Consider the following 27274-nt stretch of genomic DNA (forward strand, 5'->3'; position numbering starts at 1 on the left):
TTTCTTATGATATTTGTGTAAGAACTAGTATGATTTCTTGACTGATGTCTAATTCTAACAGATATCTGCCAAAGCAAGCAAATCAGCTGTCCAGTCAGACACTGTTAACAGAATACCACCGAAGGTATAATCACCAAAACCATAGCAGTGTGCTGGCATTTAGAACTCATTTCAATAAGTCAATCGGAGAAGGACAAACATTATATGGTCTCATTCATTTGGGGAATATAAAAAATAGTGAAAGGGAATAAAGGGGAAAGGAGAAAAAATGAGTGGGAAATACCAGAAAGGGAGACAGAACATGAGAGACTCCTAACTCTGGGAAACAAACAAGGGGTGGTGGAAAGGGAGGTGGGCAGGGGGTGGGGGTGACTGGGTGATGGGCACTGACAGGGGCACTTGATGGGATGAGCACTGGGTGTTATGCTATATGTTGGCAAGTTGAACTCCAATTAAAAAAAAAAACTCATTTCAAATAGTATGGGAAGTGAAGTAGTAACAGAAGTAGGAGATTTGGAGTCAGACCTAGATTAGATTCCATTTTTAAACCAAATTAACATCTCTATCTGTGTGTCATTGTTATCAGGTAATCCCCACGTAACATTTTTTTTTTCTTTATTCATGAGAGACACAGACAGAGAGGCAGAGACACAGGTAGAGGGAGAAGCAGGCTCCCCATGGGAAGCTTGATAGGGAACTTGAATCCCAGGACCCAGGAACTACACCCTGAGCCAGAGGCAGACACTCAACCACTGAGCCACCCAGGCGCCCCTCGGGGTAACTTCTTATTCTGGCTCTGATCTAACCAAGATCTGTACCCTCTTGGCTTCCCGCAGGAGTCAGTCTTTCATTGAAAATAATGTGACTAGGGCACCTGGGTGGCTCAGTGGTTGAGCGTCTGCCTTTGGTCAGGTCATGATCTAGGGGTCCTGGGCTGGAATCCCACATTAGACTCCCCACAGGGAGGCTCCTTCTCCCTTGCCTATGTCTCTGCCTCTCTTTCTGTGCCTTTCATGAATAAATAAATAAATATCTTAAAAAAAAAAAAAAGAAAGAAAAGAATGTGGATTACATGGAAAGTTTTGTGGTAAAATACAGGAGAAAGATCTATTGCCCACATTTTCCAAAGCAAAACACCCCTTAATTCTTTTATTCTTAATAATTATGAACATTTATTAAGCACCGAGAGTATACTGCAATGGTTGCTATATAAAAACATTTTTAACAATATAGCGTCCCTGCCATCGAGCTTACAATCTAAAATGAAATACAACAACAATGCTGCAAGACTACCTCAAAATTTCCTTAACTTAGAAATGGCTATTTTGGCAAGTAAGTGAGGCAAAATGGCCTATCATTTTACAAAACACCTCTTAAAAATCTACTTGATCCCTGCTCCTTTCAGTAGCTTCCTCATGTGGTTGCCTCTTTCATCTCTCCTACAGACTCTCACTTCAGAGACTTTTTAAGGGCAGTAGCCCTGGCTCCACTCCCCCACCTCCTCCCTTACCACCTTATTTCCTTGAACTCCATCCCTTAACACCATTTTGCCTTTGATGAACAATTTCTCTTCCTTCCAGCCTCTCTAATTTTTTTCACTTTCCAGCTGCCCTCTGTAGAAGTGGAAAAGGCTGAATTTTCTCCCTTAAATATAATGTGAGACAAGGGTACCTACGTCAAGGGGCTATTGTGAAATTAAAGGCCTAAGGAAAAAAGCACACTCTCTGTTGTATATTTAAACATTCAATCAATGTTAGTAAGTTGTTAGTTTCTTGTTTCCTTGTATAAGCGCAAATTTTAAATTTCTCAGGGAAGATGAAGACATAAAACAGCCCCATGAAGAAACTAGAAAAAAGAAATCCTCATCATTGTTTGCCTTAGAGGTAAAGATAGAACATTTTTATCAAACTGCAAAGACAGTCCTTCTAGATATTATAATCTAAATACTCTCAGAATTCTTCAGAACTAAATGTTATAAATTCTACATTGAGATGGCAATCACTAAAATAACCAAGTCCATAGAGATTGAGCAATGGCATTTTGTCAAAGAGAATATTATATACAAAAAAGTCATGTTCCTCACCAAAATGAGTAATGAAAAACTAAAAACAATTTATCTAAATTCTTGGAAAATTAAATTCAATTAAAAATTTAGTGTTGATTTTTTACTTCACATGGGGCCCATCTTGGAGACTTTGAGACTCTATTATGTTTTGACAAGATTTTGTGCCTAAGGTGTAACTGGGTCCATAATTTTCAATACATTTTTAAAGTCTAAAAGGCTTTTTTTAAATAATATGTTTTATTATAAATTTGTAATTAAGCAAGCATTCCTCTAAAATGGGAATATTCTTTAAAAATGGGAATATTCTTTCCATTTGTAGGAAAATGTTTAAGCTGACTCGCTATATCATAGTATTGCTTTAATGCCCATTCTTTTTTTTTTAATGCCCATTCTTAAATTAATTCAAATCAAATATTAAGCACTTCAGTTAAATAAAATACAATCAATTTATCTAAATAAAAGCTTTTCTATTTCCTTTATCTAGTTTTCTTTCTTTATACAACACCTTGATCCAGAGTTGTATCTCACAAATGGTCCTACACGTCTTTAAGTGATCTCACTCACATCTTTGGATTCCACTGTTAATCAGGTGAAAATATCTCAACTCATCTGTGCCCATAATTCTCACCTAACATCCAAACCCACAGAGTCATCTACTAACTAGAGATCTTCATCTAGGTATCCTGTAGATAACTTATGTAATGTGCTCTCTTTCCTCCCCTACTTGGAGCTTCCTATACCCACATTATACGTGCACCAGCAATTTCTTTTATGACATTAAGTAAATGAGTGAAATCAAATGAAAGAACTTGTGAATTAACTGAGCTAATTCTTTAGAAAATATCTTGGCCTTCATTGCAGAATACTTTTGCTACTGCCTGAAAAATTTTTTTTTCATTTTCTCTCATTATAAAAATTCTGACCTTGAAAAAGTCTGACCTTGAGAATATTCATCTCTAGCTAAGAGTCACCCTACTCTGATCTCTCTCCTTAAGGTCAGTCCCATACAGCTTATCATTTATTTATAACATGCTTGTTGTTCCCTGTTTTTGGTAATATTAATATGCCTAGATGTTTAGTATGTTAACATTTCCTAGAATTCGGACTGAGAAGAATTAGGCCTCTTGTTTCTTACAAAACATGCATAGCACAATGCTGACAAAAACTTCTTGGCACATACACATCACTTATCTACCAAATCACTAATACGCATTTAGTGAGGCTTTACTAAGCACCTGGCACTGTTTAGATTCTGTAAAATATTAACATATTTATTATGTTAATTGCTATCTATGGAGAGATATAAAGATAGATGGCATGATGCAGATATTAGCTGATCTTTATCAAGATGAATTTTAATGTTTACCCATTTAGTTTTCATACTTTCATCTTAAACAACCTTTAGAAGTTTGAAATGTAAGCACTCTCTAATGCTTTTTGCTAAAACTTCTATCATCAATATGGCACTTTGCCCAAAATAAAGCTATCTTTGAGACAGACCTGAGAGTCTCAAGAACATTAACCTCCCCAAGCTCTTTGTGAAGCAAAGGGCAAAATGGTGATTCATTAGATCTAAAAATAAATATGAGTTTGTAAAGGATGAAAATCTGAGCATCGCAAGTCATTTCTACAGTTTAATATAAGAATCTATCATATACTAACCTGCTTATATTGTTATATAACTATGCTACCTTTAAAGTGCATCTATTTTTCTAATGAAATGCTGTTTCTAAATAAGAAAATGGCAAAACAGGGAAACAGGTATATAATATATATATAACAAAAATAGACTTGCTACCTGCCACTAAACACTGCCCTCCCAACACTCAAACAGCTACGGTCATAAATAAATGACTCAAATAGTTTACTTTTGAGCCCAGAAGCAGTCTCAGAATCCCTCTCTACATAACACTAGAGGCAAATACTACCAGTTGATTAATTTTAGCATATGTAATGATATCTATTTCTCACCTGCTCTAGAATCAAAATTTACACAAAGTAGCCCAACAAAGTATCTGTCTTATATTATCTTATGCTTCAAATGCCTAGCACAGCTCCTGATTTAGGACAGATACTAAATAAATTGTATATTCTTTATATACACATACATGTATATGCACATGCTTTAAATGACAAGTAAATGCACAACTTAGAACTAACTCTGAGCTCCACTATTTCTAGGAAGCTACCCTTACAGTCCAACATTATAGATTCATTGTTGAAGGTCTCTAAATTGAAACTGTTTAACTGTCATGTGGTCGTTTTAAAGAAATATAATCAATAGAATTCAATTGTTATACTACTAATGCATTCTATTAGTAACATACATAAAATATTCCAAAGGCATTTAGTACAAAATTATGGAATGGGAGAAGATATTTGCAAATAATATATCCAATAAGGGGTTAATATCTAAAATAAAGAACTTAAACAGCTCAATGCCAAAAACATCCACAAATAATCTGATTAAAAATGTGCAGAGGACTTGAAGAGATGTTTTTCCAAAGAAGACATACAAATGGCTCTTGTGAAAAGATTCTCAATATCACTCATCATAAGGGAAATGCAAATCGAAATCACCATGAGATATCACCTCACACTGGTCAGAATGGCTAAAATCAAAAAGATACAAAATGAGAAGTATTGGTGAGGATGTGGGGAAAAGGCAACCCCTGTACACTACTGATAGAGAAACTGGTGCAACTATTTGGAAAACAGTGTGATTCTTTTTCAATAAAATTAGAACTATTATGTGATCCACCATACCAGTATTGGGTATTTACTCAAAGAAAATGGAAACACTAATTTGAAAAGGTATATGCATCCTTATGTTTATTGCAACATTATTTACAATAGCCAAGATATGGAAGCAACATAAATGTCCATCCATAAATGAATGGATAAAGAAGATGTGGCATAGATAGATAGATAGATAGATAGATAGATAGATACACAAGCATACACAATATGACGTTATTCAGCCATTCAGCCATAAAAAATTAAATCTCGCCATCTACAGCAACATAAGTGTATCTAAAGGGTATTATGCTAATTAGAGAAAGAGAAATACCATAGGATTTCACTTACATGTGGACATGTAGAATCTTTTTTTCTTTTTTTTTTTTTTTTAGATTTTTATTTATTTATTCTTGAGAGACACAGAGACAGAGAGAGGCAGAGGCACAGGCAGAGGGAGAAGCAGGCTCCATGCAGGGAGCCTGACGTGGGACTCAATCCTGAGTCTCCAGGATCATGCCCTGGGCTGAAGGCAGCACTAAACCACTGAGCCACTCGGGCTGCCCTACATATGGAATCTAAAAAACAAAACAAATAAACAAATAAACAAAAAAACAGAATCAGACCCATAAATATAGAAAACTAACTGGTGGTTGTCAGAGCAGAAGAAGATAGGGGGATGGGCAAAATGGATGAAGGAGAAGAGGAGATGCAGGCTTTCAGTTATGGAATGACTAAGTCACAGAGATACAAGGTACAGCATAGGGGACATGGTCAATGGTATTATGATAGTGTTGTATGGTGGCAGATGATAGCTATACTCTAGTGAGCATAGCATAACAGATAGAGATGAAACACTATGATATACACCTGAAACCAATGCAATGCTGTGTCAACTATACTTCAAGTAAAAAAAAGCTATTCAGTCTCTTCAAGAAAATGTAATTGGTAGCATTCAATAACAGCACTATTTATGTATTCTATTAATAACTTATTTATAAAATATCACATAGTTATTACAAAAATATGGAACAAAAATTCTATTACTCAAAATACAAAAAAAAATGGAATGCTGAGTTACTATGAAATTTTGAAATGAAAATATACAGTAGTGAGTCTTAAACATTTTTTAATGGATTTAGTAAGACTCACCTCTTGAGACTAGGTGTTTTTTGTTTTTTGTTACTAACTAAGCTCTAGGCCATGTATGGGGCTTGAACTCAGGACTCCTAGATTAAAAGTCACATGCTCTACCAACCCCAATTTTTAAACATTTTAGGAACAGTATTCTTTGAATAAAATTTTACTAGTCCAGCCAACGTATCAGAAATCAAATTCAATAGTTTTTCTAGTTGAAGATGAAGAGGTGTACCTAGTTAATCTTGTTGTACCACTTAAACACACACACAAACCTATACTCAAGAAACCTGTTTTGAAAATGCTCAGAAAATTAGGACCTGAGTTTTCCTGCTCTGTAATAGTCTTTAGTTGTCTCACCCCCTTTCCTTTAATTAGGATTTATTTTATCACAATTGAACTCATGGATAATTTCAGTAGATACACATTTACTATGAGGCATCTTTTGTGAAGGCAAATTAGTTGACATAGCTTAGCACTGGAAATATATTTTTCATATTTCAAATTAAATCTATTATGTTAAATAATATAAATATTTTGTTTTCATTCCTTATATTAATGTAGGAGATGTCTTAATGTACGAGAATCCCAATTTTTTCATCTATAAAATCTCATCATGAAGTTATGAGAAAAATATTATACTATTTTACAGTACAGTAAAATACAATATTATTAATATATCATACTAAATATTAATAGATAATAAATAATACTACATATACATGACAAAAAAGTGAGGGAGCATTACCACAAATGACTAAAGTCAACTGAAATACTGCTTTTTTAAACTGTTACCAAAAAAAACAACAACTGCAGCAAAATTCATTGAGCTCCCAAGCACTATTCAAGATCAATCCTCACAAAGATTTATTATTAGATACAATATAAGTCTTAAATTGCATAGTCCCCTGCATGTAAATTTTTAAGTGGTTTCTCCAAAGTAAGTAGGAGGGAAAATAGCTTTGCAATATCTTCCCTTCCCAAACTCTTTTTTTTTTCATCTTGCTAAGCTTAATGAAAAAACAGATTTCTCTTCCGCGTTAAAAAATAATATCCATTTTCTACAGAGGAATTTGGCGTGTCATTAAGAAGTTAAGTAGATACAATGGAGTTAAGATGAATATCCCTGAAAGCCAGGGACAGCATACAAAGAATAACATAATTTACCAATAGTTGACCAACATCATATTAAAAGGATTATGGAGAAATGAAGCTGTCTCTACAAGCCACAAACAAAATAAACGTCATTCCTCTAAAGCTATTTGCCATCTAGGACCATCTATTCTTTTCAAACATCTTCACTGGATGCCAAATATTACTCTTTTATTTTGTAAGAAGAATTCTGTTTCCTGTATCTGCTTGTAGCTTAAAATCTAGGAAAACATTAACCATTCACTTTTTAGAAGTTATAATACTTTTTTTTAATTAAACCACATAGATAATTTAACAGTATGTACCTAAAATATATCAATTTACATACTAAATATTTTAAATTTGTGTGTGCATATACACACATGTGCACACCATCTTATTTCAAAATGACCAGCACTGGGCAAAAGAAAATATCTTTCCTAATACACTATTAAGCATCATTTGAGTAAATAATAAGACTCATAATGATCAGGTCCTCATCTTTGCCTTGCCTACTAAAAAGAGTAAAGCTAGAACTCAATAAACTTTCCTAACTCATTTTACTTGTATTTCTTAGGTTTTAATGTTTATTTAGTATCAGTGTCACCATATCAGTTCTATATTGTGGATGTTATATAAGTTGTAATGTAGTACATTCAGTGTAAATATACATAAGCAAGTGAATCACACCATAAAAAAATTAACCTATATGTCAAACCAAATATTTTATATACTGTACATTATTTAGTTTACATTAGTAACAACCACCAAATTTTGTTTTCAGGGGATAAAAATTAGTCAATGTCTGCAATTTCAGTATCTCCATGCTTTTTACTTACTAAGAACTGGGAATATAATTATAAAGACATTAATATTTTTATACTTGCATGTGAAAAACTTAAATATTAAAGGACCAAAATTCATTAAAAGTTTTTTCTTTCATGTACCAATCCTAGAATACTTGGGGGGAAGTTTTATAACTATGTACCACATACGGTCACTGAAGTCTTTGAGGATTCACATGTGTAATTTACCCTCTATAATATTATTGCTGAAATTCAGCCAAATTCTTGGTCTCATTCCTACCAAAATATTCTTTTGAAACAATCTGTTTTGGGCAATAACTCTGGCATTGCATTTCTGCCACCCTTATGGCACAGCTTTGTATGTCAGTACTTTATAACTTACATATACCTTTGTTTTGAAATGTTCTCCGCAAAGCCGAGCTTGTGATAGATGCTTAATAAATGTTTATTTCCTGAGGTAACTTTACATTATAAACTTCTTCCAAGAAATAATAAAATAATTCTCCACAGTGCAAGTTCTCCAAACAACAGGGCTTTGAAAGCTTTTGAAAATATGCTGATTTGTTTTGGGGGGAAATCATGTATAGGAGAATTAAATCAAACCCCTAAATTTGATGATTGATTATCATTTTATGACTTTTTGACTCTGTAGTGACTAGTCTGTAGGAATATGTACTCAAACAAGAGTTCATATTTGTGCCTTATAGAAGAGCAAAAATAGATTTTTCATTCTGACTAACAGCGATTTTGGGAATGCCCAATAAGAGTGGAAAAAAGACAGTAATATTTTATCCATGAAATACGCACATATGCAAATACAATCTGTCAACAAAAATTCTTTATATCTGACCCTTACACATATTAATCTATAAGTCAGGCAAACCAGAAAAGATCATGCCAATAACAATTCAGAAATTACCACTTCCACCTGTTTCTTTATTTCATCTGCACTCATAAATGGTGATTTAGAGCAAAACTTTTGTCAGTTGCTTCATCTTTCTCTTTTGCAATTGCATTAATGTTCCTTCACTGAAGCTTTAAAAGATTATGACAGAGTAGTTACATGACTGCACATTTTACTAAATAATTTGCAAGTTGATAAAGAGTCCTTATGAACTATATTTTATTGGGTAAAAAATTTGAAAGGAATCGATATTTATGGTTTATCTCATGTGATCTATTAAAATATCTCACAAACTAACTTTCCTTTCCTCCCATTGAATTCATTATGAATCTTGCATAGGTTTTAGTTTATGGGCTATAATACTAGCCCCCAGGCCATTCAACTTTGTATCAAAAGCCAACAAGATCTATTTAAACACTACCATCAAAATATATGCTACAGCTCTATAAATTGTTATATTTCAGTGTTCAAAAATCCATTCTTTTATTTGATAATAATAAATGATATGCTTACAGCCTCATGTTACCAGACAGAACAAAATGTCATACAGATTCCTGATATATTGTTTTATTAAAGAAGTACTGTGCATCAAGACACACCGCAGCTCAAGGTAATGTAACTCTTACCAAATAATGACAAACAAAAGTGATCTATATTAATGTATTTCAAAATATTCATGACCTGAGGTAAAGGATATCCTGTTTAGATGCCTGATTTGTTTCTGTTAGCTAGCCAAGTCTAATTTTGAAACAATTTAATATGGTAAACTTTCACTCTGCATTCAGTTAAGGAATGTGCTTAGATATATCACTTGAAAGAGATAGACCATTTCTATCACTTCAGATGGGAGCTTGCTCCCTAAATATAAAGCACTTAGCTCTTCTTCCAAGTTATTTGGATAGTTCATACTTTATCTTGTCAGAACCTCCTTGCAGTCTATCTAAATATTTATGTCTTCAGAAAGTTCTAATCCAAGAAGCCAAAATCTTTTTTTTTTTTATTTGAAAAGACTTAGGGCTATAAAGTCCAAAGAAAATGCTTATGATTCTAAATAGGTATGTTACTAAACAAATTTGTGAAACTCCTTTCTTATGTCAAATAAAAACCTTCATAGTAACAGCTCCTACAGCTGGGATGAAAAATCAAGGAAGAATGTTCATTTTGTCCATGGTAAATTAACCCTATGTTGAAATAATCTTACCACATAAGACTTGTGTGACAAGTTGAAATTCTTTTAATATGAAATAATCCAGAAGCTTTCATGTAAGTAATAAATGACAATTGTATGCAAGATCCTTGTTTACTCTAGTAACAGGATTCTATTTTTAAAAAAATTGCATTTGCTGAATATTTATCTAGCTCATTTTGCACAGCATACTCAAAATCTTCATTTAGTAATTCTGAGAGTCATAAGGCATCAACTTGGTTTCTTTTTTTTTTTTTTCAACTTGGTTTCTATTTAGAAAAACACCTACATTCCTCAGAATCTTCATGCTAATAACTGGAGGACATAATTTTTATTGAAGGATCAAAGTGGCAATTTTAGGGAAGTGACATTTAAACTTAATAAACCAGAGTATGGGAAAGGTGGTTCCAGCCAGAAGGTATAGTGGTGAGTGGGAGAGGCTTTAAGGTAAGAAAGAACCAGAACTTTGTAAAATAAACTAAAAGTCAGCTCTTGTTGCTAGATGCAGCTAAGGAGTGCTTGAGTTGCTCAATCAAGTTGGAATAATAATGAGAACTCAAAAAAAAAAAAAAAATGAGAACTCAACCACAGGAGACTTATAGATGGGAGTAAGAGGTTTGGATTACATTCTAATTCCATAAAAAGCCCCTGAGAGATTTTGAGAATATGGGCAGAATTATATATATTATAATAGAATAAAATATATGTATAATAGTAAAATTAATTTTCTTTTTAACAAAATGGTGAAGTATCAAAGTTAACTATGTCTTTAGGAGCCTCATATCAACTCATCACCTAATCTACACATTGGTAAAGCTTTGTGTATAACTTCTCTCTACTTTTACAACCTCTTCATATACAGGGAATACTGCTTTGCTATTAGATTTTATTTTTTAAAGATATGATCATATGCTACACATTCTATAATTTAACTATTTTTAAATGGAATGGACACATAGAAAATAACTCATTCCTTATGAAAGCCAGAGCATTACACAATATTAAAGTATAGTTTACTCAACCATATCCCTACTGATGTCATTTGCTCTTATTTTTCAAGTTTTATGCTATAATAAATAATGATGCAATAAAAAAATCTCTACCATATATCTTTATATTATAGTACCTTTATTGAATAAATAAAAAATAATAATGTCAGGTCAAAAATGATGGGGAATTTGTATTTTAAAAAGTTATAGCAACCTGCTTTCCAAATATTCCACAGCATTTGCAGAATTTTTGATAGTTAGACAGCAATTTCCTTATACCCTTGTCAATACTAGGTACTGTTAAATGCTTTTAAATTTTGCCAGTCTGATGAGCAACTGTTGAATTATATGACTATGGGTGGCAGTGGTGTGTGGTCATCATTTTATTTCAGGGACAATAATTGAGATTGGGTGTCTTTTCACAGGATTGCCCATTAAAATCACTTCTCTAAATTGATTGTTCTTGCCCTGCTGAATTATTTTTATGACTCTGAAATCTTTAAAATTATTTTTTGTATATCTTTGAACACTGAAGGAACTAACCTTTTACCTATTATATAAATAAAAAGTATTTTCTCCCCCCAAATTGCTCATGTTTGATTTTGATTAAGATACTTTCTTTATGAAGTCGTTTTAAATTTCTACATAATAACACTGTCAAAAGAACATTATTTTTTATAGAATACATTAATAATTAAGAGTGTGTGCAGAAAAATTAAGACATAAACCTGGGTCTGCATTTGGGATTTGGCAAAAGGATTACTAGTGTCATTTCAATTTAATGGCTGGGTATTGTATACCAGACATAACCTGACTGGAGATTTTTCTGCTTTTCTAGGGTTACACACTTCTGTTCAACTTCTTATTTACTATTTATCAGAAAGTGTTGCAACTGAGACGCCTGGCTGGCTTAGTGGTTGAGCATCTGCCTTTGGCTCAGGGCCTGATCCTACCATCGCAGAATCGCGTCCCACATCGGGCTCCCTGCATGGAGCCTGCTTCTCCCTCTGCCTCTGTCCCTGCCTGTTTCTCTGTGTGCTCGTCATGAATAAATAAATAAAATCTTTTTTAAAAAATAAGACTAGGAAATTAAAAAAAAAAAAAACATGTTGCAACTATCTCAGAATAAAGGTTAGAACTGAGTGAAATTCCAATGATCATTCTCTGAGAAAATTTTTATTTTTTTGTTCAAGAGAAATGACTGCAATGACTTCTATACCATAACCAAAATATTACTTATTGCCTTGTATAACTTTGACTATTTTTTTAAATATTTTATTTATTTGAGAGAGAGAGAGAGAGAGAGAGATCAAGCACAAGCAGGAGGAGGGGCAGAGGGAGAAGGAGAAGCAGACTCCTGACTGAGCGGGGAGCCCAATGAAGGTGATCTCAGGACCCAGAGACCATGACCTGAGCTAAAGGCAGATGCTTAACTGACTGAGCCACCCAGGTGCCCCAACTTTAACTACTTTTATATCTTTTATTTTATTGTATTTTTTTCATTTTTAATGCAATCTCTACCTTCAATGTCGGCCTTGAACTCATGAGATGAAGAGTCATATGCTCTACCAATTCAGCCAGCCAGGTGCCACAACTACTTTGGTATCTTTTAGAAAATTCATTTATTTATTCCTTTAACTAAATGGCCCTATAAATCTCACATATTCTAAATCTGTTTTGAATCATTTCTGACATTTTACTAGTTCTTTCACTAATTAATGAGTTGAATAAAGTCACTGAAATGTGTCCATTTATATTTCTATGAAAGTCAGTTTTTAATTTGAGTGTAGTTGACACACAGCATTAAATTCATTTCAGGTGTACAACACAGTGATTCTACAAGTTTATACAGTTTGCTCTGTTCATCACTAGTCAGCTCCCATCTGTCTCCATACACCACCATCATGATACCACTGACTATATCCTCATACTGTGCCTTTTATTCCCATAATTTATTCATTCCATGATTTAGCTGTAACTTTAGCAGATATTTCCTAGGCAAGAGGTTTTGGTGGTCTCAGATGGGAATGATGAAAAGAGAGAGTAGTGGGTTTTGGAGGTAAAAAGACAGAAATTAAATATGAGTATATTGGAGAGTATGAGGGAGAAAGAAGAATCATGGGTGCACAGTAAGAGCAAGAATGGAATGGATAACTGATAAGCTAGCCTGAAAAGGGGGTGTTGGATGGTCAGAGTATACACTAAGGTCCTAGATTCCACCCAAGAACCAAAAATTCTTCCACAAAAACAGAAAGAAGGTGGCGGGGGGGGGGGGCAGTTTTAGAGTGATAGGCAGCATTGAATTTCCCATTTTAAGGTTTTTATAATATATGATTCCTTTTATATGTTTCTATATGAAATATGGGTGATGGCAATCTGAGAATTCAATAAAAGGTGATAGCTGAAATTTTTAAAATGGGAAAGTTAAATGTCAAACTTTTGAGTATATAAAAATGGAGGAAAGAAAATCAATTGATAAAATTGTTAAAGTGAAGTACTTAGTGTACTTATGAATGTGTAAAAATATGTTCCTGGGATATGTTTTTGCCTCTCCTCTTGTCTTTGCCTAACTTCTCACTTTTTGTCTTAGCTAAATTGTTATTCTATTAGGGGAAGCTTCTGGGACTCTTCTATCCAAATCATGGCCCCCTGCAATAAACTGTTTTGGGGCACTTTGGGTGGCTTAATCAGTTAAGCCCCTGACTCTTGATTTCAGCTCATTACCTCAGGGTCATGGGATTGAACTTCATGTTGGCTCCATGCTCAGTGGGGAGTCTGCTTGAGATTTCTCTCTCTTCCCCTCGGCCCCAACCCCCTCACTCACATGCAGTCACAAGTGCTCTCTCTCTAAAATAAGTAAATACATCTTAAAAAACAAAAAAACTCTTTTTATCTTCTGTATATGGAACATGTTAAATTTGTATGTGCTTTAATCTGTATGTGTTAAATAAATAAGTACAACAAAAGGAATATACATAATATCTATATAATTATATATAAAAATTACATGTACTATAACACTAGCTTGTACAAAAGCCTCAGAGTGGACAAAAATACAAAGACACTGAAATTGGGATCAAGAGATGGAAAAAGGCAAGTGTTGCAAGCTCTTTTACCAGTGGACAGGCCAGTAACAAAAAACAAAGTGATCCAAGTGGGTCTGCAAACCACATCCTCCCTTTGGGACAACTAGCTGTCCTGCTTCAGCAGGCCCCTGCCTGGAGGGAGTGCACATGCTCAGGATCACCACAAATGATTTCTCTCAAAGAAGGGCAAATTTCCCCATCTATAAATATCAGAAACTCAATGTTTTAGAAACTTCAGCTTTGAATCTCTGAAGTCAGGCCATGTTTTTCTTGGAAAGTGGGGCCAAGGAGGAACACCAACAGGATTGGGGGGCATGTTCTGCACCTTGGTCTGAACTGTTTACATGTGTGTGCAATCTGTGAACATTTCATGGAGCCTTATACTTATTTATGCCTTTATTCTCAGATAAAAAGGTTAAAAAAAAAAGATACAGGTATGTAATTTGTTTGTACTGTATGAAATGTCTATCTTCCCCAAATATGAAATTTTGATGAAGTTAGGAAACATGCCTTTTTGCTCCCCTTTAGCACCTAGCACACTGCTAATATTTGATTAAATGAATATTAATGAGTGCTAGTGAACAACAAATGCATAACTAGAACACCAAAACTGTAGATACATGAAATATATAATAAATTCAGATTCTCCAGTTTCTTTAAGAAATATTTAAGATAGATGAATATGCACACACACATTTCACACAGAGATAGAGTTAGAAGTAACAGATAAAGATAAAATCTAAAAAAAAAATAAATAAATAAAATCTGCACAGTTTTTCCTAGGAGTCTACATTCAAAGCCATAAAGTTTACATTAACCACTGTCACTATTCATATTGCTGAACAAATTGGAGAGTAACTTTTTGGAAACCTCTTATAAGAGAGTATCTGAACCTAGAGGTTTAATGGATATTTTGCTCACATAAGTAGACTCAGGAGCTCTGCAAACAATACCTAAATCTGTGATATTCAATTAAGACCCTAATAAATACTTCAGCTGGATGAGGCAGATATTAGTCTTTTCCTTTTTGTCCTATTCTAAATCCAACTATATCCAACAAACAAATACATCTGTAGAGTAAGACATCCAATTAATAAACAGATGCCCCATTACAATCCTGTCATCTCTCACAATGAAAGCAAACTTCTTATTAATGTCATTAGAGAAAAGAGTAGAATCTTCCTTTGTGACAAAATTTCCTTCTGGGCCAGGAAACAAACTTTTTCTTCAAGAATTAGAGAGTAAGCATCTGACTCTTGACTTCGGCTCAGGTCATGATCCCAGAGGTCCTGAGACTGAGCCTCCTGTCAAGCTCCCCCACTGGGAGTGGAACCTGCTTAAGATCTCTTTCTCTCTGCCCCTCCCCTATAACTGCTCAAGCATGCATGCTCTCATCCTCTCTATCTCTCTGATAATAATAATAATAATAATAATATAATATAATTAATAATAATAAAAAGAACCAGAGAGTAACTATGTTAGGCTTTGTGACCCAAAAGGTCTGTATTTCAACTACACAACTCTGCTAGTTGTAGTGAAAAAGCAGCCAAAAGTAATATGCAAACAAAGTACTTCATCCATGTTCCAATAATATATTATTTACAAAAATAGGCAGACTTCTACTTTAGGCAAACCTAGGAAAATATTTCTTAAATAAAATTATTTATTTCTCTTATACCATTATATCTCTTCTTGAAACAGAATGAAACAGAACCACTTAACTATCACGTTTTCCTCAGTACTGCATTACTACAGGAAAAAATAATGTTCACCTTCAAATGATCGTGGATTTTTGAGTATTCTTTACATCCATGTAGCCCATAAATTATAAAGTGGATATAAAGCCATGTCAGACTGATCTCCCTTACCTTAAAAAGTTTCCACGCAGGTTTTTAAAAGGTCTGTACTTATTTTGCTCTGCTTCCCAAATGTGGAGATAAATATGTTCCCTGACAGCCTGACTTTCTGAGGCAGCACTCAATTTATTATTGCTCCCGGAGCACATTTTCCAAAACCTGACAAAAACATCCCTGAAACCTTCAGAGGGGAAAAATAAAACCTCGTCTCAGGCTGTGTAAGTTACCACCAAGTATAGCGATGGATAAAATAAGAATCAATCCTGATTCATGATTTTGGAACATCCTAAAAAGAGGCAGCTCATAATCCAAAGGCCATGGCTCGGCAGAACTTAGACCACAGGAAATTAGTCAGGAAACAGAAAAGATATTAAATATTCTTTTTTTATGTCACACTTTTTTTTTTTTATTTTTAAAGAAACCAATTACTGGAGATCTCTGAGTAGAACAGTATTAAGCTGGTTCTCAGGTACCTCTCCTAAAATTACTTTCTTCAAATTATGTATAACTGGGAAAAACAAAGCAAAACAAAACTAACAACTTGGAACATAAAAGCAGAGCCATTGTTGCCAGAAGGGCTTAGTTAAATGCACTTAAAGTTCCTGAGAGCACTGAAAGCACATTAGCCCTGATGGGTTTAGCAGATTGCTGACTTGAAAGCTCCTGTCCTTAAGGAAAAGATCTGGGACAGGTAACTTGATGTTTCTCGATGAGGAATAGAGCCAAAACCAGTCTGTGTGGGAAGGAAAATAGAATATCCACAGGCAACTGAGGGAATTGCCCACTAACACTGCAATCTTTTGTTCACTAATACTGCAAAAATTATAGACAATGCACAAATAAACTCCTTCTACTCAAGGACCACCCTTAGTAGATGCAAGAAAGTTACATACCTAACTATATACAAGGAGCTGATAAGACAGATGTCAACATACATAAAAATATTGGGTAACCACACCTGGGATCGGGGAGAAGTCAGGCTGGGGAAAATAAGAATGTTTCCTGGGGAGAGAAAAGATCTGATCCTTGAAGAGATGAACAGATTTAGACAGGAAGAAATTATGTTGTGGGGAGAGACTGCCAAGAAAGGAAGAAAGCCTTCTAGGCAGAAGAATACAAGGAGTATAAAATGGCACAAAAGAGAAATAAATGGCATGCTCACGAAGTGGTTAAATGTGCCTGCATACATAGAGAGGACATAGTGGGAGGCTAACAGAATAATAATAGAAGCTGCATTAATTGAGTGCGAGCTTTGTGCCAGGGACTGTGCTAAGAGAATTTAATGGATTTAGACTTTAAAACAACCATGTAAATGAGTTGCTATTTTTAATCCAGTTTGAAAAAATAGAAAATTGTGATTAAATAACTCAGCCAAAATCACAACTAGTAAGTATTAAAGTCAGGATTTAAACTAGGCAGTCCCTAATCACTGTAGTCCACAGAATGGCAGGTTAAGAAAAATCTACAGGTTTTGTTTTTGTTTTTCTTTTGGGTGAAGACCAGGCCAAGGTGTATCTACAGCTTATTTAGAAGTAATCAAGCAGCCCGGGTGGCTCAGCGGTTTAGCGTTGCCTTCAGCCCAGGGAGTGATCCTGGAGACCCGGGATTGAGTCACACGTCAGGCTCCCTGCATGGAGCCTGCTTCTCCCTCTGGTTGTGTCTCTGCCTCTCTCTCTGTGTCTCTGTCTCTCATGAATAAATAAATAAAATCTTAAAAAAAAAAAAAAGGAAGTAATAGAGGAGAGACTGAATTATTTTGAGAAAGGGCATGGAAAAATCAGAATCTTATATATGGAAACTGATAAAAGTATCAAGCAAGGAAGAATTAAAAAGACCACATAGCAGGTTAAGAGTATAGTCAAGTGAAAGTAAGGAGTTTGAAATTGCTTAGTATGGGTAAAAAGAAGGCCAAATGTGACAGAGAACAATCAGGAAAGATCAAGAGATGGAATTTGAATCTGCTGATACAGAAACTGAGAGTGCACTTGGAAGAGAAGACATTTCAAGATGACTGAGTCTGGGATTCTGGGCAAGAGAAATTTTAGAGGGATGACGATAGACTCAGTTTTAATAATATTTTTGAGTAGTCAGTGGGATATATACATAGAAAAGTCTAGTTGGCAGATGAAAATGGTTCGTCTTTCTAATTCAATATGTATAAACTAAATCCACCAAGACCTACAAAAATAACAGCAAAGCAGTGGAATTCTCTCCCAGTTAATGCCAAGACACTGCCTCTCTACTGCAAATGCCAGAAGTTTAGGGGTCATGCTTGAGTTCTCTATTACATTTCCTCATATACGCATATTCAGACTGTCATAAGCATTATCAATTTCACTTCATAAATATCACTAAGAGTTATCTTTTTCTCCATTTACACCTTTATTGCTGTGATGTAGGCTAAAATTATCACTCACCTTTATTACTAAGATGGCCTGCTAATGGGTTACCCAACTTCCATCTGGCCAACCTACCACTCACCCTATACACAGTAGAGGTAGAGCAATCTCATCAAAAGACAATGTGGTCCACATATCCCCACCTCCCTTTAATCATTATGCACAATGCTCTAAGGCTAAAAATAAAACATTCTTGTGCTACCTGACTCCTCTTTAGATTCATATACATTTAGACATACCTACTCCAACCTGTATGAACTTCTTTGAGTCCTCAAGTCTGCCTTGCAATAATAGTCTTTTTTCAAGCCTTTCTACTTTTGCTTTATTCTCTAATTAATATCAAGTCATACTTCTAACCTCAGTTTACAATAATTTCTTCATTTGGCTTTTCAAACCCTCTTGACAAGGACAAATAATAGTTATATTTGGACCATTAATTTCAGTTGCAATTTCCAGTTGATTTGTACCGTTACCTGATTTCTTCTTCATTCACTTCAACACCAACAATTCTCACTTTAATTGGCCTCAGTCTAACTTGTGCTCCACCATTCAACTGAAATTTCAACTGAAATTTTAGAGATCAATAAAGACCTAACATGGGATACCTGGGTGGCTCAGTGGTTAAGTGTCTGCTTTCAGCTCAGGTCATGATCCCAGGGTCCTGGGATGGAGTCCCACATCGGGTTCCCCTCAGGGAGCCTGCTTTTCCCTCTGCCTGTCCCTGCCTCTCTCTGTGTCTCTCATGAATAAATAAATAAAATCTTTAAAAGAAGAAAAAAGACCTAATGTTCCCATCCCTATGGTCAAGCCATGGTCATCTTGCTCATCCTCTCAGGAACAAGTAACATTTATTTCTTATTGACTACTTACTTGGCATCCAGGGAAGTGTACATTCTCCTGGCTTTCTCCTGCTGTTCCCTCTTGCTTATGTTTGTAGACTCTTCTACCTCTTCTCTATCCCACAAAATGTCAGTTTTCCCCAAGGCTCAGAATTGGACCTTCTTCTCTATCTCCTCTTGATCCTTACATGATGATCTCTCCTGACCCCAGGTCTATGCACAACTCTCACATTTTTGTCTGCAACAACTTCTTTTGCATTTCAGCCTCATGTGTCCAACTACCTATTTATCAACACCTCACAGATATTTTCAAGGCATTTCAAATGTAATATATTCATGGATGAATGGGACATATTTAATAAATCTAAAATAGAACATTATTTAAAATAGCACCCACTCTCTATTACTTCCTTTCCTTTTGTCCCGATTTACTCTTCTTCATGGCATGTATACATAAAATTACGCTAAATATTTGTTGCTTTCTCACTCCTCCATGAAAATATAAGTTTTTCCATGAACTCTTTTTACATTGCATTTCTTTCTTTCTTTTTTTAAGATTTTATTTATTTATTCATGAGAGACACAGAGAGAGAGTCATAGGCATAGGCAGAAGGAGAAGCAGGCTCTCTGCAAAGAGCCTGATGGGGAACTTGATCCCAGGACCCAGGGATCACGACCTGTGCCAAAGGCAGATGCTCAACCACTGAGCCACCCAGGTGCCCTACACTGCATTTTTAGAATAGAACCTGGCACCAGGTATGTGGCTCAAAATATATTTATTAAATCAAATAATAAATTATTAATATCAATTACTTACATTAAACTATAAAGTCACCGGAGACAGAAATTATGTGTTTAATTAGCACCGTTTCCAAGTGCCTGGCAAATGGAATTCATCAAATAACTTTTGACTGCTTGAATAAGTAGAAATAACATAGTACTGCAGTCTTAACAATGACAAAGAATAGAGTTGCAACAGTGAGTGAAGGTATTTAAATATGGCAAATTCTAAAAAGAGGCTAAAGATAGCAAAAACTGATAAAAAGTAAATGCACTTGGTAATTAGGAAATTATTAATGAATTTTAAGACCGATTTAAGTACAGGTGTATATTGATGGCAGAGTATAATTGGCTAAGGAATTAGTGGGAGGAAGAGAGGCTCCAAAGGTAAGCATGATAGCGTGGATACTATTCCTAACACCTGGCTTACCTTTGTTCCATATGCCAGTGTTGAAATTTTCTGCACCATTATATCAATTCAGACTTCAATATTTACCTGCCATCCCCTTAAAGAGTCTACTTCTGAATGGAGTATCTTAAACCCAAAAGAACTGACCCTCTTTATTTTTATGTCTGAGTAAAGAGCCGTACACCTGAAAGTTACAAGGATAGGCCATTACTTAGAATGCAGAACATTGCTATGAAGTTTAGTTTCAAGGTTGGCTACATGTAGGTAGTGTTTGAGTCCTTTTATTTAAATACTTAAATCAGGAAGAAAAGTAAATAAGAGCTGGTAACTGTAATATTTACTGACCTGTTAGAATTTTTCTAAGCTTAATGATTTTTAAAACACTTAATAAGACTATATAGCTTATACTCTGGTAGGTAGGATTTGGACAAAAAGGAACATCCTCCAGTTGTAGAAACCAGGAAGTATTGATGCTGCACAGGAAGTAGCCATGAGTCTATAAACTAGTCCAGTAAAATCATTTTTATCTCCATTGAGTCTAAGCTGGTTAGAACAAAAAAGCTTGTTCAGGATCTAGAAATGGCAAGAATTAGGGTCATGACTCAACTATGTTTGGCTTTCACTTTGATTTACAATTATATTGGCAAATGATCCTTGCAAAGAATAAACACAAGATTAAGAATGCAAGTGAGTAGATGCTCCCTGAGGCTTTGTTTTATTCCATACAAGGTCAAAGCCAAAGTTCAATATAACCAGAATACCATGCAGAGGAAGGAATCCTCCCAGTCAGCACAGTACAAGATGTGGGATTTCGGTCTTTTACAACCATCTGGGTGTGGGGCCACCCCAGCACACCAATCTTCCTCCTTTTAGTGACAGCCTTGCTGCACCACAGATGTATTCACACATTTGTGTTCTATTTCTTGTGCTTCATCAAGGCAACCCAGCTTCCGGTGCAACAAGCTTGACCATAGCCTAGCAAGAATCCCATTTGGAAAATCTTCCCCACCCTCTAAGTAGATGGGAGAGGAAGCTCATTTTATAAATCAATACTCATTTGAAGAAACAGAAGTGAAGGGGCACTTGGGTGGCTTAGTCAGTTAAGCAAGTGCCTTCAGCTCAGGTCAGGATTTTGGGGTCCTGGGGTCCTGGGATTGAGCCCTATGTCGGGCTCCCTGCTCAGTAGGGAGTCTGCTTCTCTCTCTCTCTGTCGCTCTCCCCACCAACCCACTCTTTCTCTCAAATAAATAAATAAAATCTAGAAAGAAAGAAAGAAAGAAAGAAAGAAAGAAAGAAAGAAAGAAAGAAAAAAAGAAGAAAGAACAAGAAAGAAAGAAAGAAAGAAAGAAAGAAAGAAAGAAGAAAGAAAGAAAGAAAAGAAAGAAGAAAGAAAGAAAGAGAAAGAAGAAAGAAAGGAAAGAAAGAAAGAAAAGAAAGAAAGAAATAGAAGAAGAAAGAAAGAGAAAGAAACAAAGAAATGAAGAGAAAGAAGAAAGAAAGAAAGAAAGAAAGAAAGAAAGAAAGAAAGAAAGAAAAGAAAGAAAGAAAGAAGAAAGAAAAAGAAAGAAAGACAGCAGTGCATATTAGCTTATAGAGAATGAGCATTCTTTGGGTAGTAGTAGGTCACCAATGTTTTGTTCATTTTAATTAACTGACAACCCAAGTCTTCACAGGAATCAATGAATTGTTTATATATACTTAGTTTCTTGGCAATTAAAAGTAGAAAGTAGAAAGAAAAGAGTCCTAAAATAAGAATATAAAATCTCGCCCTGAACCTACAAAAACAAAAAGTGTGGAATGAGTGGAATCTGTACAACATAAGGCAAAAGGAAACTTGATCTCCAATTTCTTCAACTCAAACCTATCAAAGAAATCATTTCTACAAACTGAAAATTATTTTTTCAATTTATTTTTCCTGTTTGACCTGTAATAAATATCATAGATACAATACCTCTTTCAGTAATGGCTAAAACCAATAAAAAAGAGGAAAAAAATCAAATATATGTACATTAAAAATATATCAGCTTATCAGAATTTACCTAGCCATAAGCTCTAAGGGGGATCCCAGTCTGAAAGTCCTCTCTTTCCATTTGGAAAATGCTGCTTTCATTTCCTTGTGAAGTTATACTTTTTAATATCCCACAAATAAAATTAATTAGGGCACATACCATATTGTGTTCTTAGCAAAATGACCGAGTATACTATTTTTAGGTCACAGCTAGCCTTATTTATATTACTTAGGCAAAACTATATAGAAAAGAAATATTAGAAATCCAAAAGCTATTTCAAACTAATTCTATAATTTCTAAAGCTACACATAAGTGAAAAACATAAACTTGCAAAGTAGACTAGTGTACTGTGTGAACAAATCCACTTTGAAACTAAGGTTTGATATGTCATGCTTTTCTCCTAAAAATGCCTTCATTTATTTCATTTTTTTTTAAGATTTTATTTATTTATTCATGATAGTCACACAGAGAGAGACAGAGAGGCAGAGACACAGGCAGAGGGAGAAGCAGGCTCCATGAACCGGGAGCCTGACGTGGGATTCGATCCCGGGTCTCCAGGATCGCGCCCTGGGCCAAAGGCAGGCGCCAAACCGCTGCGCCACCCAGGGATCCCTTCATTTATTTTATTAATTGATATCTGGTTCTGTGGAGAGAATGCAGGGAGGGTAGGGCTATGAGAAAGCAAGGATCTGAGCAAATGACCACCCACTCATGAATTATACCCAGAAATCATGATAAACATTTTCTGTAAGTATTCATTCACACTTATAATAAGTATTTCGTGTGACTGAGAAAATATTTTCTTTCTGTTATTGGTACGTCATCACTTAAATGGGACTCTGAAAAAAAGGACATAGCAGTGGGGAAAATCGACTAGATTGTTTTCTATTCTCTCCCCATGCGTGACCTCTTAGCCTACTGTTTACTTCCGATAAGCCCTCAAAGTCTCCATGTTTGTTATTGTCAGATACTGAAAACAACTCTGATCCTTCCACTTCTTTATGCCCAGGTTGACAAGTGAATGTAGAATATCAATTCATGGATTGTGTCACAAATAAAACAAATGCCTAAATCTAGCTTAAACTGCTAATATTGTAGAAATAAAGCACCAATTACTACAGTTTGTCAAATTAAGAGGAATCTCATTCTCAAAACTGAATAACATGATTGAATATTATTTCTAGAATAAGCAAATGTATTTATTACTACTCTACATAAATAAATATATTTATTACCACTACATACCAAGGGGAAAACATGCTGAAGGATAGGCACTTGTTCGGAATCAATGCAAACTATACTATAAAACGGATAGAGAGGAGGCAAGAAACAGTATATTTCAGAGAACATAGATGGTCATTTAGCACTCTATTTAGAGTAAACTGAAAGAGAAAAACAATGTTGACCCAGGGAAATGCTTCATGAGATGATTCATCACCCTCAATCGAGAAAGAGGCATTTTCAAAGTGCACTTACTCATTCAGGGTTTGTTTGTTTTTTGATACCTGTTTTGTGCCAGGTACTGTTGAAATCACAGAGAAAACAAAGAATCAGAGACACAATGAGAATGTAAGTAAAGTAAGAAAGGAGCACTGGCAGAAAGGATATTCTATGTAGCTCAATGTCAAAGAAATATTGGATGGGAAAAGAATACAGTGGCAATAGACATTCTTGAAAAGATAAAGAGAGGCCATGTTATGAAACTTTGTCTAAAAGCTAGTGTATGGGAAGGGGGGGCAGTGGGGAGAAGGGTAGATGTAATTGTGGATATTAATAATTTTTAATTAAAATCTAAATTTAATTTAAATGTTTAAATGTCCACACCAAAAATAAAAGTAAATGGTACAAAGAGGAAGAGGGAAATGAAACCTTTTCTTTTCTTTTTTTTTTTTTTTTAATTTTTATTTATTTATGATATATATATAGAGAGAGACACACACACATAGGCAGAAGGAGAAACAGGCCCCATGCACCGGGAGCCCGACGTGGGATTCGATCCCGGGTCTCCAGGATCGCGCCCTGGGCCAAAGGCAGGCGCTAAACCGCTGCGCCACCCAGGGATCCCCGAAACCTTTTCTTTTCTTAAGGAAACACCAAGTACATGTGTGGGAGAGCTTTACAAGAAGTCAGCTATGGACAATGGAAAGGTAAATAAAACATAGGCACTACGAAGTATTTTCAGGGTCACACTGAGATGAGAGATCACAAATTTATTATGACATCAGTTTTCTCAGTTTTGGGATTTTCAATAGCATTGAAAAAGTGAAAGGGAAAGCCAAACTGCTCAATTAAGAAAGGGTAAGGATTTTTCCAGGTGTGAAATGGAAGGAACAGTACAAAGAAATGAAGAATTGGGCAAATGAATTATTTAAGTTGTACACTAGGTCTTGCCTGGATAGCAAGAAGATGGTAAAATGAATAGAGAGTCACGAAGAAAACAAGGTGTGTCAAGACACTGGAGAGTGGTGGGAGGTGGAGAGAATGAAGTGGTTATTGTTTTGTAATTCATGATTTTAAAGATGAGAACTTTCAGATATCAAGATTCAGAAGGGTCATTGACCAATGGTTAGTGTGGAATGGAATAGGATGCCAATGAAGGTAAGGTAGTTAAGAATTTCTGTAGGCTACTAGCTGACTTGCCAACCTATCTACTTTAATTAATCATAATGATAACAGGAGGGATCCCTGGGTGGCGCAGCGGTTTAGCGCCTGCCTTTGGCCCACGGCGCGATCCTGGAGACCCAGGATCGAATCCCACGTCGGGCTCCCGGTGCATGGAGCCTGCTTCTCCCTCTGCCTGTGTCTCTGTCTCTCTCTCTCTCTCTGTATGTGACTATCGTAAATAAATAAAAATTTAAAAAAAAAAAAAAAAAATAATGATAACAGGAGATAAGACAAAGGAAAATCAACACCCGAATTTCTAAATCTGAAGAAGTGATAAAGAAGATGACAGATGATAATGAGACGGTAGGTGATAACAATATAAAAGGCAAAAGGAGGGCACCTGGGTTGCTCAGCATTTGAGAGTGCCTTTGGCTCAGGTCATGATCCTGGGGTCTGCCTCTCCCTCTGCTTATGTTTCTGCTTCTCTCTCTGTGTCTCTCATGAATAAATAAATAAAATATTTTCAAAAAGCAAGCAACAGAAATCATTTAAAAATAATAATAAAAATAAAAATAAGAGGCAAAATGAAATAAAACAATACATCTTGGATGAGCTCTATATTTTCTAATGCACATCCCCAGTTAAAAGGAATCACATACTGATGTTAAGTGTTATCTTTGTAAAGTCAGGACCATCTACTCAAACACCCTTTCCCCCAATATTACCCAGATCCTAGCAGATGACTCTGGTCAATAATTTCTCCAACCTTGTCCAAAAACTTCAAACTTTCTCCACTTTGTTCAAATTCTGCCAAGGGAATTTGAATTCCAAAATTATCCTCAATTTAGCACTACAAAGCCTATCTACCTATTCAGATTTCTCCCTTCTCTCCTCTTTCTCTATAGATTTATTATGGCTGGTCAAAGTCAACTCAAACTCCATGTCTTGGAACCTATTCAAATCCACATTTTTAGGTTTCCATCAAACGTCCCTTTACTGGAACACCTGGGTGGCTTAGTCGTTGAGTGTCTGCCTTCGGCTCAGGGTGTGATCCTGGAGTCCCGGGATTGAATCCCACATTGGGCTTCCCGAGGGGAGCCTACTTCTCCCTCTGCCTACGTCTCTGCTTCTCTCTCTGTGTTGCTCATGAATAAATAAAATCTTAAGGGTAGCCCAGGTGGCTCAGCGGTTTAGCGCTGCCTTACAGCCCAGGGCATGATCCTGGGGACCCGGATTTGAGTTCCACATCGGGCTCCCTGCATGGAGCCTGCTTCTCCCTCTGCCTGTGCCTCTGCCTCTCTCTCTTTCTCTGTCTCTCATGAATAAATAAATAAAATCTTTATAAAAAATAAAATAAAATAAAATAAAATAAAATCTTTTTAAAAATCTCTTTACTTTTCTGAATCTTATGTTTTTGTAACCTGTGTCCTGGTACTTGAGGATATAACTGGTGGACTGAAATCCATAGGTACCAAAGACTTGGTACAGAGGGATCCTTTCTCCCTACCTCAATACATTATGGGGGCAGGGATCACATACCCAATCCCAATCAAAAAGAGGAGAGTACACTTTTACTTTTCTTTTTCTTTCTTTCTTTCTTCTTTCTTTCTTTCTTTCTTTCTTTCTTTCTTTCTCTTTCTTTCTTTCTTCCTTCCTTCCTTCCTTCCTTCCTTCCTTCCTTCCTTCCTTTCTCTCTCTCTCTCTCTTCTTTCTTTCTTTCTTTCTTTCTTTCTTTCTTTCTTTCTTTCTTTCTTTCTTCTTTCCTTTCTTCTTTCTTTCTTTTAGAGGAGTGTGAGACGAGGGAAGGGGCAGAGGAAAAAGTAAAGAGAGCATTTTAGCAGGCTCCATGCCCAGCACAGAGCCCCAAACCCCACACAGGCTAGATCTCATGACCCTGAGATCATGACATGAACCAAAATCAAGAGCCTACACTTAACTGATTGAGCCACTCAGGCAACCCAAGGAGAGCACACTTTTTAATCACTTAGACTTCTCATAGATATCTAAACGTGCTCAAAAACTGCCATCTGGGCAGCCCGGGTGGTTTAGCGCCATCTCCAGGGCCTGATCCTGGAGACCTGGCATAGTGTCCCACATCAGGTTCCCTGCATGGAGCCTGCTTCTCCCTCTGCCTGTGTCTCTGGCTCTCTCTTCCTCTCTGTATCTTTCATGAATAAATAAATAAAATCTTAAAAAAAAAAAACCTGCCATCTTAGAAAAGCTCCTTTAAACTTCCGTTAATCTCCAGAAACAACTCTATTTTTTTTTTTTTTCAAACCTTCATACACAAACTTTTTCAATGAGTCACTCCCGGCCTCCTTTTCCTGAGCTCCTACTC

General features: G+C 35.6%; 1 protein-coding gene and 1 non-coding gene across 9 annotated transcripts in view; both read right to left on the bottom strand.

Moving 5' to 3' along the window:
• The window catches only part of DGKB (diacylglycerol kinase beta), a 695350-nt gene that overhangs the window by 657970 nt on the left and 10106 nt on the right, over positions 1–27274 (bottom strand). The window lies entirely within an intron of this gene.
• Positions 26358–26499, bottom strand: LOC112670937 (small nucleolar RNA SNORA57). The gene has a single exon (XR_003143312.1). It is a non-coding gene; the product is annotated as a small nucleolar RNA SNORA57 (small nucleolar RNA).

Source organism: Canis lupus, chromosome 14 (assembly GCF_003254725.2).
Source record: "Canis lupus dingo isolate Sandy chromosome 14, ASM325472v2, whole genome shotgun sequence".
NCBI classification, from domain to species: domain Eukaryota; kingdom Metazoa; phylum Chordata; class Mammalia; order Carnivora; family Canidae; genus Canis; species Canis lupus.